Source organism: Malus domestica, chromosome 02 (assembly GCF_042453785.1).
Source record: "Malus domestica chromosome 02, GDT2T_hap1".
Taxonomy (NCBI): Eukaryota; Viridiplantae; Streptophyta; class Magnoliopsida; order Rosales; family Rosaceae; genus Malus; species Malus domestica.
Window position 1 is genome coordinate 6,454,827 of NC_091662.1, and position 16,249 is coordinate 6,471,075.

Genomic DNA, 16,249 nt, shown 5'->3' on the forward strand with positions numbered 1-16,249 from the left:
GGCTGAGAGGAAAGAGAGGGGAAGCGTGTGGAAGGAGGCGGCGGGCGTTTGGATTTTGGAGGGGTTTGGAGTGGTGGGTGATCATAAGGAGGAGGAGAGAGGAGGAGCGAGAGGGTCGTGACTCATTAGTAGGTCCGTTTGGGACACGTGTATAAATTAGGCACGTTTTCGTTTTGTGTTTATGAAACTTATACAACAACAACAACAACAACAAAGCCTTTTCCCACTAAGTGGGGTCGGCTATATGAATCCTAGAACGCCATTGCGCTCGGTTTTGTGGCATGTCCTCCGTTAGATCCAAGTACTCTAAGTCTTTTCTTAGAGTCTCTTCCAAAGTTGTCCTAGGTCTTCCTCTACCCCTTCGGCCCTGAACCTCTGTCCCGTAGTCACATCTTCGAACCGGAGCGTCAGTCGGCCTTCTTTGCACATGTTCAAAATCACCGGAGCCGATTTTCTCTCATATTTCCTACAATTTCGGCTACTCCTACTTTACCTCGGATATCCTCATTCCCAATCTTATCCTTTCTCGTGTGCCCACACATCCCACGAAGCATCCTCATCTCCGCTACACCCATTTTGTGTACGTGTTGATGCTTCACCACCCAACATTCTGTGCCATACAACATCGCTAGCCTTATTGCCGTCCTATAAAATTTTCCCTTGAGCTTCAGTGGCCTACGACGGTCACACAACACGCCGGATGCACTCTTTCCATCCAGCTCGTATTCTATGGTTGAGATCTCCATCTAATTCTCCGTTCTCTTGCAAGATAGATCCTAGGTAGCGAAAACGATCGCTTTTTGTGATCTTCGCTAGATTGCTCCGGTCATTAGTGTGGATAAGTATATAAATGGATAGAGATAGGAAAGCAAACACAAGATGTACGTGGTTCACCCAGATTGGCTACGTCCACGGAATAGAAGAGTTCTCATTAATTGTGAAGGGTTTACACAAGTACATAGGTTCAAGCTCTCATTTAGTGAGTACAAGTGAATGATTTAGTACAAATGACATTAGGAAATATTGTGGGAGAATGATCTCGTAATCACGAAACTTCTAAGTATCGGAGTGTGGTGTCGTCTTGACTTGCCTTATCTGTCTCATAGGTAGATGTGGCATCTTCTCTGGAAGTACTCTTCCTCCATCCAGGGGTGGTATCTTTAACTGGTGGAGATGCACAAGGTAATGTATCAATTTCACTTGAAGCTTACTTGTAGTTTCAGGCTTGGTCAAGCGCGATACAAACCATGTAGTAGGAGTCCCCCAAGTCGCCGAGCTAGGGGGTCTGCTGAAAGAGGTGACAGACAAGGTAAGCAATCAGAGCTCCGACTGATTGTTCACCTTCTCCCCATCTTGCAGCAGCATGAAGGATAAAGAGAAGAAAAATGAGAAGAGATGATATGAGATATTTTTGCTTTTGAAGAAGTAACTTTCCACAGGCTTATTCTTGAACTGAGCTGGAGGGTTTTCTGGTTTCCTCCAGAGTATAAGGCCGACTGAAGAATTTGAGGGTCAAAACAAGTCCATCAAATCTAGAGTACGTTCCACCCTGCTGATATGGGATACTTTTGCTTTTGACAGAGTAATGAATGTATCGGCACGTGTGCTGTTACGCTTATCTCCACATGCTTCCTTGTATCCTTCGCACTTGCCCTATCTGTTCCTCAAGCAGATGCGGAATCTTCCCTGGAAACATAAGATGTTGAAGATGAGTACTCGAGAGCAATGCCAGGTAAGTAATCAGGTAAGGGGTTCCAGGCAGTCAGTTCCTGGCTGGAAGCTTGATTCCAAGTGCTGACTGATTGCTCTCTTTCTCCTTGTCTTGCAGGTAAAAACAAGGCCAAAAGAAAAGACAGGGAAAAAGCATGATATGGGATACTCTTGCTTTTAACCCTGATGATATGAGATATTCTTGCTCTAGTATAGCTTGTTTGCAGAGGTATTATCGGGGGGAAAGAAAGCTGAATATTTCGAAAGGCTTCGTTGGGAGTGCCCTCTCAGATATGATGAAGGGTTGAGCATTTTTGCAGGTCTGCCTGTCCGTTGGGGATGGAGGTCGACATATATAGGAGTCTCCCTAACAACAAGTAGTAATGCTATTCCTTTACCCTGCTTGGTCATAGCACGGTAGTGGGAGCTGCCAGTTTCACATGTTTTAACTCTGTCAGAGCACTTTGAAAAAGTGGTCTGTGGTATCTGGCTCTCGAGATTCGGAGAACGATGCCTCTTCGATTTTTGAGAAAGCAATCATGATGGGGGTATGACTCTCGAGATTCGGAGAGCAGTGTCTCTTCGATTTTTGAGGAAGTAATCATGTTGGGAGTCTGGCTCTCGAGATTCGGAGGACGGTGCCTCTTCGATTTTGGAGCAAGCAATCTTGTTGGGAGTGTTGTCTCGAATGTGAGTAAAGGTTGGGCATGTTTGCTAGTCTACCTTGCCACGAAGCACAAAGGTTGACACACAGGGACTTTCCAATTATCCAGCAATGGTACTGTTCCTTTACCCTCTCTTCGATTTTGAGAAAGTAGTCATGTTGGGAGTCTGGCTCTCGAGATTCGGAGGACGGTGCCTCTTCGATTTTGGAGCAAGCAATCTTATTGGGAGTGTTTTCTCGAATGTGAGTAAAGGTTGGGCATGTTTGCTAGTCTACCTTGCCACGAAGCACAGAGGTTGACACACAGGGACTTTCCAATTATCCAGCAGTGGTACTGTTCCTTTACAGTTGTGGGTAATAATATGGTAGCTAGACCTTCAAAATTTATGTGTCTAAACTTTTGTTAGTGCTGTTTCTTTGCTATTCTTTTACCTTTCTTGGTCAGAGCGATGTAGTGGGAGCTGCAAGCTTCACGTGCTCAACTTTGGCAGAGAACTTTGGCAAAGTTATTTGTGGTACCCATGAGCTATTGTTGCGTGTGGGAAGTGGGTGATTGAACAGTAAGATTCATGTGCTTTCTACTTCACCAGAAGTCTTCGACAGAATGCCCATAATTTCTGCAAAGCTGAGTGTGCGTGTGACAGGTGCTGACAAGGCTAGAAAAGTAGGTGCCTCTTCGATTTCTGAGATCGGCCCTCGTGGTCTCTGAGCAGCCCAGCTTTTGAGAAAGCGAGCGCCTCTTCGATTGATTCGGAGAACGATGCCTCATCGATTTTTGAGAAAGCAATCATGCTGGGGGTCTGGCTCTCGAGATTCGGGGAGCAGTGTCTCTTCGATTTTTGAGAAAGTAATCATGTTGGGAGTCTGGCTCTCGAGATTCGGAGGGCGGTGCCTCTTCGATTTTGGAGCAAGCAATCTTGTTGGGAGTGTTTTCTCGAATGTGAGTAAAGGTTGGGCATGTTTGCTAGTCTACCTTACCACGAAGCACAGAGGTTGACACACAGGGACTTTCCAATTATCCAGCAATGGTACTGTTCCTTTACCCTCTCTTCGATTTTTAAGAAAGTAGTCATGTTGGGAGTCTGGCTCTCGAGATTCGGAGGACGGTGCCTCTTCGATTTTGGAGCAAGCAATCTTATTGGGAGTGTTTTCTCGAATGTGAGTAAAGGTTGGGCATGTTTGCTAGTCTACCTTGCCACGAAGCACAGAGGTTGACACACAGGGACTTTCCAATTATCCAGCAGTGGTACTGTTCCTTTACCTTTGTGGGTAATAATATGGTAGCTAGACCGTCAAAATTTATGGGTCTAAACTTTGTTAGTGCTGTTTCTTTGCTATTCTTTTACCCTTCTTGGTCAGAGCGATGTAGTGGGAGCTGCAAGCTTCACGTGCTCAACTTTGGCAGAGAACTTTGGCAAAGTTATTTGTGGTACCCATGAGCTATTGTTGCGTATGTGAAGTGGGTGATTGAACAGTAAGATTCATGTGTTTTCTACTTCCCCAGAAGTCTTTGACAGAATGCCCATAATTTCCGCAAAACTGAGTGTGCGTGTGACAGGTGCTGACAAGGCTGGAAAAGGCTGGAAAAGTAGGTGCCTCTTCGATTTCTAAGATCGGCCCTCGTGGTCTCTGGGGAGCCCAGCTTTTGAGAAAGCGAGCGCCTCTTCGATTTTTGAGATCGGCCTTCGTGGTATTTGAGCAGCCCAACTTTTGAGAAAGCAAACGCCTCTTCGATTTCTGAGATCAACCCTCGTGATCTCTAAGCAGCCCAGCTTTTGAGAAAGCAAACACCTGTTCGATTTCTGAGCAGGCGCCTCTTCGATTTCTGAAGCTTCGTTGAGTGCAGATTTTTATAGGGGCTGGCATTAAGTTCCAAAGCACACTTGAATCTCCACCAGTAGAAGCTTCATTCTTGGACTTCTAAGATCTTGATTTGTCCGACCTCTTCTCTCTTCAACACCTTTGAAAATGTCTGGCCCCTCCGACCGTCGTTTTGACTTGAACCTTGTTGAAGAGGCAGCCCCGCCTTCTCCAGACAACATATGGCGCCCATCCTTCGTCTCCCCTACTGGTCCTCTTACCGTTGGGGATTCCGTGATGAAGAATGATATGACCGCTGCGGTGGTGGCCAGGAACCTTCTCACTCCCAAAGATAACAGACTACTTTCCAAACGGTCTGATGAGTTAGCTGTTAAGGATTCGCTGGCTCTCAGTGTTCAGTGTGCAGGTTCTGTGTCTAATATGGCCCAACGCCTATTTGCTCGAACCCGCCAAGTTGAATCATTGGCGGCTGAAGTGATGAGTCTCAAACAGGAGATTAGAGGGCTCAAGCATGAGAATAAACAGTTGCACCGGCTCGCACATGACTATGCTACAAACATGAAGAGGAAGCTTGACCAGATGAAGGAAACTGATGGTCAGGTTTTACTTGATCATCAGAGATTTGTGGGTTTGTTCCAAAGGCATTTATTGCCTTCGTCTTCTGGGGCTGTACCGCGTAATGAAGCTCCAAATGATCAACCTCTGATGCCTCCTCCTTCTAGGGTTCTGTCCAGTACTGAGGCTCCAAATGATCCCCCTCCGGTGCCTTCTCTTTCTGGGGCTCTACCGACTGCTGAGACTTCTCCTAAGCAACCTTTGTGAAGGCTCCCTCTTGTGTGCTTATTTTGACTCATGTATATGTACATATTTGTAGCTTATCGGGGATATCAATAAATAAGCTTTCCTTCATTTCAACGTATTGTGTTAAATATACCAAAGCCTTCTTCGCTAAGTTCTTTGAATTTTCTTTTGTTAAAGCTTGTATGTTGAAGCTTTCTGAGTGGAGCATGTAGGTTGGGGTAGTGTTCCCTTAATTTCCCGAGTGAGGAAAACTTCTCGGTTGGAGACTTGGAAAATCCAAGTCACTGAGTGGGATCGGCTATATGAATCTTAGAACGCCATTGTGCTCGATCCTGTGTCATGTCCTTCGTTAGATCCAAGTACTCTAAGTCTTTTCTTAGAGTCTCTTCCAAAGTTTTCCTAGGTCTTCCTCTACCCCTTCGGCCCTGAACCTCTGTCCCATAGTCGCATCTTCTAATCGGAACGTCAGTAGGCCTTCTTTGCACATGTCCAAACCACCGTAACCGATTTTCTCTCATCTTTCCTTCAATTTCGGCTACTCCTACTTTACCCCGGATATCCTCATTCCTAATCTTATCCTTTCTCGTGTGCCCACACATCCAACGAAGCATCCTCATCTCCGCTACACCCATTTTGTGTACGTGTTGATGTTTCACCGCCCAACATTCTGTGCCATACAGCATCGCCGGCCTTATTGCCGTCCTATAAAATTTTCCCTTGAGCTTCAGTGGCATACGGCGGTCACACAACACGCCGGATGCACTCTTCCACTTCATCCATCCAGCTTATATTCTATGGTTGAGATCTCCATCTAATTCTCCGTTCTTTTGCAAGATAGATCCTAGGTAACGAAAACGGTCGCTCTTTGGTATTTCTTGATCTCCGATCCTCACCCCTAACTCGTTTTGGCCTCCATTTGCACTGAACTTGCACTCCATATATTCTGTCTTTGATCGGCTTAGGCGAAGACCTTTAGATTCCAACACTTCTCTCCAAAGGTTAAGCTTTGCATTTACCCCTTCCTGAGTTTCATCTATCAACACTATATCGTCTGCGAAAAGCATACACCAAGGAATATCATCTTGAATATGTCGTGTTAACTCATCCATTACCAATGCAAAAAGGTAAGGACTTAAGGATGAGCCTTGATGTAATCCTACAGTTATGGGAAAGCTTTCGGTTTGTCCTTCATGAGTTCTTACGGCAGTCTTTGCTCCTTCATACATATCCTTTATAGCTTGGATATATGCTACTCGTACTCCTTTCTTCTCTAAAATCCTCCAAAGAATGTCTCTTGGGACCCTATCATACGCTTTTTCCAAATCTATAAAGACCATGTGTAAATCCTTTTTCCCATCTCTATATCTTTCCATCAATCTTCGTAAGAGATAGATTGCCTCCATGGTTGAGCGCCCTGGCATGAACCCGAATTGGTTGTCCGAAACCCGTGTCTCTTGCCTCAATCTATGCTCAATGACTCTCTCCCAGAGCTTCATTGTATGACTCATTAGCTTAATACCCCTATAGTTCATGCAATTTTGTACGTCGCCCTTATTCTTGTAGATAGGCACCAAAGTGCTCATTCGCCACTCATTTGGCATCTTCTTCGTTTTCAAAATCCTATTGAAAAGGTCAGTGAGCCATGTTATACCTGTCTCTCCCAAAAGTTTCCACACTTCGATTGGTATATCGTCTGGGCCTATTGCTTTTTTATGCTTCATCTTCTTCAAAGCTACAACCACTTCTTCCTTCCGGATTCGACGATAAAAAGAGTAGTTTCTACACTCTTCTGAGTTACTCAACTCCCCTAAAGAAGCACTCACTTCATGTCCTTCATTGAAAAGATTATGAAAATAACCTCTCCATCTGTCTTTAACCGCGTTCTCTGTAGCAAGAACCTTTCCATCCTCATCCTTGATGCACCTCACTTGGTTTAGGTCCCTTGTCTTCTTTTCCCTTGCTCTAGATAGTTTATAGATATCCAACTCTCCTTCTTTGGTATCTAGTCGTTTATACATATCGTCGTAAGCCGCTAACTTAGCTTCTCTGACAGCTTTCTTCGCCTCTTGCTTCGCTTTTCTATACCTTTCACCATTTTCATCAGTCCTCTCCTTGTATAAGGCTTTACAACATTCCTTCTTAGCCTTCACCTTTGTTTGTACCTCCTCATTCCACCACCAAGATTCCTTTTGGTGTGGGGCAAAGCCCTTGGACTCTCCTAATACCTCTTTTGCTACTTTTCGGATACAACTAGCCATGGAATCCCACATTTGGCTAGCTTCCCCCTCTCTATCCCACACACATTGGGTGATTACCTTCTCTTTGAAAATGGCTTGTTTTTCTTCTTTTAGATTCCACCATCTAGTCCTTGGGCACTTCCAAGTCTTGTTCTTTTGTCTTACTCTTTTGATATGTACATCCATCACCAACAAGCGATGTTGATTAGCCACGCTCTCTCCTGGTATAACTTTGCAATCCTTACAAGTTATACGATCCCCTTTCCTCATTAGAAGAAAATCTATTTGTGTTTTTGACGACCCACTCTTGTAGGTGATCACATGTTCTTCTCTCTTCTTAAAGAAGGTGTTGGCTAAGAAGAGATCATATGCCATTGCAAAATCCAAGATAGCTTCCCCATCCTCGTTTCTCTCCCCAAAACCATGGCCACCATGAAAACCTCCATAGTTGCCTGTCTCCCTGCCCACGTGTCCATTTAAATCTCCTCCTATAAATAACTTCTCCGTCTGAGCAATTCCTTGCACCAAGTCTCCAAGATCTTCCCAAAATTTCTCCTTCGAACTCGTATCCAACCCTACTTGAGGTGCGTACGCACTAATCACATTGATAAGTTCTTGTCCTATTACAATCTTGATTGCCATGATTCTATCTCCTACCCTCTTGACATCTACAACATCTTGTACCAAGGTCTTGTCCACGATGATGCCAACACCGTTTCTCGTTCTATTTGTGCCCGAATACCAAAGTTTAAACCCTGAGTTTTCTAGATCCTTTGCCTTACTACCAACCCACTTAGTTTCTTGTAGGCACATAATATTTATCCTTCTCCTCACCATAACTTCCACTACTTCCATAGATTTTCCCGTTAAGGTTCCTATATTCCACGTTCCTAAACGCATTTTGCTCTCTTGAACTCTACCCTTCTGTCCTAGCTTCTTCACCCTCCCCCGTCTAATAGGATCAAAGTACTTCTTTTGTGTGTCCCGGGTAAAGTTGATAGGAGCATATGCTCCCAAACAACTTTGAGTGGAGTCGTTCGAAAAGAAGTTTCTATGGCCCCCTTGCTCATTTAACACTGCATCCGGGTGCCGATGGAGATACAGCGACCCTTGCTCATTTATCACTGTGCTCAGGCCACACAGCGCGCCACTTACGGGTGACGCCCTAGCTTTAGCGCGATTTTGAGCAGATTCTGCTAATTAGATAATTTTATTGTGTTATTACTTACTGTTTGAGCAGATCCTGCTGTGCATTGAATTTTACAAACTAATTTAGGCTGTTGTTTTATAAACAGATTCTTCTGATGATGATGAACATATTGGTTGCTACTCAATTGCTGCTCAAACTTTGATTATATGTATGTGGATAAGGAACATCATGAAGATGGTCGTAAGGGATGAACATTATGAAGCATTGCTTCTTGTTTTGTGGACGTTAGAAATATTAGATGTTAATATGTTATGTGGGCAATGCATTAGAGCAAGTCCACCCCCAAGGACTTTGCGCCAGCACCCAGCGCATTTATCCACTCAAATGAACAGTAATAGACTGGAGTGAACAGTAATAGGCCAAGGCATCTCCACCCCTAAAAAAATGCGCTGGTACCCAGCGCATTTATTTGGTGTGTTTTTTTTTTAAGTTTATTTCGGATAAGATTTTTAACCAATTTCAGATAAAATTTCAAATAAACTTAAAAAAAAAACACACTAAAATAAAATTACATACTCATCAAATAAACTAAAAAAAAAACACACTAAAATGAAATTACATAAACTCATCAAATACACTTTATTCTTCAACCACAAATTTTTTGGTATTTTTTTTCACACAAAAAGTATATGAAAGCTTTGGTAGAAAGTGTAGAAAATATTGAAATGTGGTGTAAGGTGGAAGATGAGAGTTAGGTATTTATAGAAAAAATAAATAATTTTTTTTTTAAATTTTATGTATTTTTTAATATTTTTTCTGTATGTTTTAATAAATTTTAATTAGTTAATTAACGTGGACCGTTGATCTGTGATCGGACGGTATATTTTAAAAGTAAAATTTAAATTTTTTTTACCGTTGGAAATCCAACGGTCTAGAAAAACTAGCCGTTGGAAATCCAACGGATATAAGAATGCCACGTCGCTGATGGGATCCGGAGCACAAGTGGGCTGACAGCCCTGTCGGCTACTCGCGGCAGCGCCTGCGTGAAGCGCACGCGCCAGGCAAACTGCCCAGCTTCTTGCTCAGTCTGTTTTGGGCTGGGCTCTTGCCCAGCTCTGGCTGGGTACCAGTCAAATTGAGGGGTGGACTTGGTTGACAGGGTGCTGGCCCTGTTTTTCTCCTGGGTCCTGGGCAAATTCCACTCCGGTGGAATTGCTCTTAGCTGGAGCATTTTGGATATTTTTTTTCTACTGAATTTCCTTTTTTTTCTCTGAAGTACTTTGAATTATGATGAACTTTTCTAGAATAGCTAAGTAATGTTGTTTAAGAATCACTATTTTATTAGTTGAATTTTAGAAAGAGTTACAAACATTTGCTTAATTTTTCACAAGAAAGAAATATCATAATGGGAAAAACCGTTATCCGATGTGGAATATGAACCCAATGGATTTGGTTACAGGGAATCCCCGTTCAGGGATTTTACGCTTTTGTGTTCGGGGAAATTAAACGGGTTTGGTTATGGGGATGACACATCCGAACTCAATCTGTCTTGTTGCCATCCCTAGAAATGTATTGAAATTTCATTATTATTATGAAATCTCATTACTTTTTTTTGTGTGTGTAAAGTGTTGTCAATATTATTCATTATGTGACTATTCACGTTCTACTTCAATAATATGTAATATCTTAATAATTGAATATCTTTCTACGTAAATTCCTTGTCATTAATAGACACTCTAATAAGAAAAAAATTGTACGTCAATTCCTCGCCCAATGTCTCTCTTCTCTCTCTCTATTTTCTCCTACTCCATACTTTGTTTCTAACACGTTGATCATCTTTCAATTTTCTTATTTTAACTCTTGGTCGACTTATAGATATATGTCAGCTACATTAGAATATTTGCTAACTTGTTTACGGAGGAAAAAAAATTGAATCAAATTGGTCAATAAAACGATTGATTTGGTTCAATAATGCTACTCGTTTGAACTTAAATTGAACCAAACCAGATTGAGAACTAAAAGAGCTAACCCAAATTGTGATGTTAACATTAATTCACTTGTAGTTTAGGCCTAAATAGTAACAGTCTCACCATGCTTACGCCCAATATATCAAGGGATTTCCGTTTGTAGGTATGCTACAAGCAACTTATCAAATTAGGTTGTGTATAGTTTTTGTCACACCCCAAAACTTGAGGTGTGAGATTAAGTAAAATAAATAGAACAAAGGGGTCGTTTAAGGATGCAAAACAAATCTCATCTTAAGATTATGTCGACAAAAATTTAAATCCCCCAATTTCCATAAAGTTAAACTACAAAAGTCAATTTAAAGAAATAGAGTTAAAGATCTCATGGTAATACAAACTACAAAAGCGACCTGAACCGTAAAATTCACCGAAAATAGCTCATTCAACCAAAATGGGTGAAAATTTCCAGATCCAAAGTAGACCCATGAAACTAAGTTGTGTCAAAATTTCATTGATTTTCGAGTTCGGGAAGTATAGGAAAATGTTAAAACTAAAACAGGCATGCTGCTGTTTTCCTGTAAAAACAACTTCAGCAGCACCAAATTACTTTGCATATAAAACTATCTATATTCCAAAGAACAAAAATCTGAATTTTTGCAACATACCACTTAGGTAATAGATACACACCTACAGTTTTAAACATAACCAAATTCATAGTGGTTATTCAAAAGCCATTCATAAAATCTTACATATTAAAATAAGTTCACAAAAGACTTTTGGGGCTTCTAACAAGAAAACATTTTCAGGCCATTTGAGGAAAATGTACATGAGCAAAACTATACAAGCCAAAAGACGAGTAGTTATACATACATGGTTTTCATAGCCCATGTAAGTAGAATCTCCAACCCATCGAGGTCGACATCATTTTAGTCTACTACGCCACAAAAGAATCATTTACAAACAGAAACTAACTATACAAACACTTTGGCAACTCACCCAAAAGAAGTGTACGCCTGGACTCCCGTCAACTAACCCACACTAGAGTTACCACTTGAAAATCAACTAATCGACTCTACACACCTGAAAGTACATGTTTAGAAAAACGGTGTGAGCATAAAATGCCCAATAGGGGTAAGTCCATAGTCATTTAAAATCTCTAGTGCATGCCGAAAGTAATAAGAGTGATTCAAAACCGTTTATTTTCACCACCACGTAATCCAACAATTTTAAATATGCTAAAAAATTTATGGAAAGTAACATATGACAGAAAAACAAAAGGTTTCGGAGCATTAGTAGCTTGATAACAACGTGTTTGGACCCAAATTTACACCATCGGCCCGTGCAATCAAGGCCGTTGGTTGAGCGTAGTGTCAGACCGATGGATGAGAAGGTGAAGATAATTTTATTATTAAAAGATATTATTATGGTTTTATCATAATAATTATCTTTTAGTAAAGAATTATTTTTATATAAGATAAATGGGATGCAAACTATATCTCAAGCTTTGGGACTCTTATCTGGTTAAGCAGCCATTTGCGTGCAAATTAATTGTTGGTTAGATAAAGGCTACTGATGGAGTTTTGGTGATGAGAGAGAAGCCTAGGTGGATTAGGAATGTGATGTGATAAGCCTAGATGGAAGTGGCAGAAGGTTAGCCTGATGCCGTGTGAAAGGCTATTATATATATATATATATATATATATATATATATATATATATATATATATATATATATAATTGGTGGTTGTTTACAGAAGGTTATCTAAGTCACGTCAGATACATGGGAATTTGAAATAAGACTCTACTCGAGAATCAGGCTGTGAGCAGATATGTAGCCACTATAAATACAAGGGGTCATGGAACACAAAAGGGACCTCCAATTCAACACAAAACTGCCCTGCGCAAACCCTCTCAACAACTTTGAGATATTTTATTTTCTCTTTTCGCTGACACATCTTCCGTTGGCATTAACAGCACTGTGAAAGTAACCGGTGATATCTTAAGTCGTCATAGATAGCTCTGTCACCGTAGAATCAGTCGGTCTCGCAGCATCTTCCGTTGGCATCAACAGCACTGCGGCGATGACAGTTGATTACCAATCCAAGTCTCGGTCGAGAAGGATTCCTGAATCCTTATTGGTCGAGGTCATCTCATCAGTCTTCTCGGCGAAGTGAGGTGTTACAAGTTATTACATTCGGCACATTGAAAGCCGAATTTGATATTGAACTTCGTAAGAATAGTAACCTTGTCTTCAAGTTCGAGAGCCCAAGAGGCCGAGACGTGTTCCTTTCTCGGCCGCAATCGCAAGACGCAGAAGTCAGCCGCGCACCCAACATCAACAAATTTTTACTCCTCGGCCGAGCTCGGCCGACGAGTTGGCACGCCCCGCATTCACCGAAGGACGTAGTTAGCTTATAGATTACTCGGCCTGCGTGCCACGTAGGCTTGGTAGTTTTTAGGGTCAACACAACGGTACAACACACAAGTTCAAAAATCACTTCTTTTGTCATAAGGATAACAAAGCCATTATCATTAAAGAATCACTAGCACACCAAATCACAAAGATCTTCTTTTATCCCAAACAAGTGACAAGCAGATTGGAAAGAACCGTAATATACCTGGCCAATATACATATCACATGTATTTATCACTTTCGTAACTCATTCTCATAGCCCCCCCCCCCCCACACATGGAGCTTTTCCCGGGGAACCTTGGGTCATTGTGCCCATAATCAAACAACTTCATGGGTCATTGTGTCCATTCATACATTTCTCAACATTCTCAACTACACAGGTATTACACTACTTTCCATCTACTTTCACAATTTGAACATTCGTATTGAGATGCTTCAGTATTTGATATTGAGCAAAATAAGAGGCATGCACATCAAAACAAAATCTTGAAAAATCATTTCAATCACTTTAAACTCACCAAAATTGTAGTAACGGAATTCGAATCATTAAGATTAAACCATAGTGAAATATTTTCTTCACTTCTTTCACATAATCGAAAAAGAAAACATTTTAAGTAAGCTTCAAATAATGCTCAAATGCCATCAATCCTTGATCAAGTAAAAATGAAAAACCAAAATATTTTATTTTTGATTAAAACTCCCCTACCTCAACACAATTTATTGATATTCAACTTCCAGGGTGTTCGTCGACTTGTGCCATCCCCTTGCCGTTCTCTTCCTTATCTATAAACAAGAAAAATCATTACACACCACTTATACAAATATCTAACAACATACCCTAATTCAAGGTTAATTGGAGACTTAAATCAAACACTTGGTGCTCAACTCTAAAACTATAACATGAACTATGATACCTTCATGTTCTTTTACTCCCACCCAAACTAATTCATGGGTTAACAAACCAAAAAAATCAAATAGATCCCAAAGGTAAGAAATAGATACCTTAAATGGAGACAAAAGAAAGATCCTCAATTGTTCTAATCTTCACAAGCAAAGAAAACTAAACTCCTCTTCCTTAGATTTTCTTTTTGACAAGTGAAGAGCTAAAAGGGGTAAACCCCTTTCATTACTTTTGGCTGGAGGGAAAGCAGCTAAATGGGGATTTCTATAACCCATCCCCTTTTTTTATATCCTAAACGTCAACTTTACCCTTTTTTTAATTTTATTTATTTTTATTTTTTTTAAAAACTTTTAATGGCCAAAGGCCAATTGATCTAACCTCAAATAAGGCAAATCAATTTTTGCTAACAAAGACCACAAGTGATTCACTCTTAATCCCCACTTAAAATTTTCGGGATATTACAATTTTGTTGCAACATGTTCGGGTATATAATTTGTGATACACAAATTTATTATTCGATAATTGCTAGTGATACTGAAAGCAGAAGAAAATCAAATACATTTGGTGAATCTTTATATATAATGGGAGAGGCAAGATTCGGTGAAACATTCAAAATGTCAAAAATTGCCCCCTCTTCTTAAACTAAACAAAAATAATAATAAAAAAAATCCACATGCACGAGCATCCATGAATCGTGTCCGTCAATCTTTATTTATTTATTTATTTATTTTATGAGTTAATATTTATTTATTTTCGTAAGTTGTTTGAGAATATTTATTTATTTATTTTATGAGTTAATTGTGTCAATATTTATTTATTTTCGTAAGCAATCGAGTCAATAGTTATTTAATTGAACCACAAATATTTTGAATAATATCATAAATTTTGGAGCCACCCACGTGAAATATGATCCAAATATAACTAAATTCTTTTGCTTTCTAATTAGTAAAAGAAATTAGGGAAAAAATTAGTTCCAAAAGATTATCATAGCTCTAATTTATAATTTGGTTTTTGATCAAAGGATGGTGACCAAAGGTCATAACAATTGGCGTGGCTGAAACACACTCATTTTTACTTCAACACATTCTTTGTTAATAGGGTTGTGAATATCAAATCTCATGGTTTAAATATAACCTCTCTCAAATCCTTTTTTGGTACCTAAATAACGAATCTCATACTTTGTGGCCATGGGGAACACAAATTAAGCCTGCGTTAGCTACTTTTTTCTCACCCTATGAGAGACCCTCTGTTTAAAGGCGATTCTCACAGTTGGTGTGAGTGGGTTCCATTGGGTTCAAATTCGGTGTCGCCGATTCTAGCTGTGGCATGGGTTAGTGGTTGTTATTTCCTCTCTTTCTTTGTCTCCTCCTTATCTCCCTTCTACTGCTTTTCCCCTATTCTCCATTTCGGTTTGCCCTTTTCTTCTCACCCCATATGTGTTCTTCCTCCTTGTTTATTCAAGCTTCGATATGCAGTCACGCTTCACCACGATTTATTGCAGCCCACCGAGATGGTGAATAAATGTTTGCCTTTGTTGGCAGTGTTGCGAGTGGAATCCCACGAGCTTCTTTCACTTGGTTGCTGGTTCTCTTCACTTTGTGGTTGTGCTCGGAGGGATGATTGGGTTTGAATGATGGTGATCGACGAGGCGATACTTGGTTGGGGCATGGAGTTGTGTGGGTCGAGATGCACTGCTGCGGCGGTGGTTGCAGTGGAATTCTCAGTTTTTTTGGCTTTCTTTCTGCTTAGGGCCTCAACTTTTGGTTGAACTCATTTTTGGTTTGTTAGGCTGGCCCACTCTTTCTTGCTTGTATTTTTTGTCTTTGGGCCTTTGTGTTGTAAGTTTGTGTTTTGGTAAATAACTTTACTAGTTCTCTCAAAAAAAAAAAAAAGAAAAAAAAAAGAACTTTACTTTTGTATCCAAAAAAAAAAAAATTGGCAATCCACGGACACCCAACATACAGTGTGAGTGTTTACACGGAATGTTTCCTCCAGCCCAAGTATTTAGAGGCAATACAAAATTCAGGCGCCAGCGAATTGTAGGCGGATATCGGTTTGTCATGTCGTAAAACGTAATTCTATTCATAAGAATATATTGGTCGTTTGGCGTTGTGCGAATTACCATTTTAACCTCCTTGGTGAATTGGTGATAAAAAAACTACTAATGTAGTTGCTCAAATCGGCCTTGTGCAAATTAGTCAAGTCAAAAAGTTGGTAAAATAGTGATTAATTACTCCAACAACACAAATTCAAATTGAAAATACTATATTTTGTTTTTACTTTTGAATAAAGAATTATGAAAATTTGAAACTTAGTTCATTACAGTTTCAAATAATATCGCAAAAATTCATAATAATTATGAATTCCATACATTCCTTAATTCTTATAAGATTCTCAATAACCGTAATTGGATCATAAATCTATAAATCTCGTGTGCATTTTAATCATTTATACCGTTTTATCTACATTGAAAACATATTACAATAATGAAGTTAAATAGATATTTACAAGGTATTATTACCTTTCACTAATTCCGTCCATGATACATTTCCATAAATATCCATATTCTAAATTCCGCTACATTACTG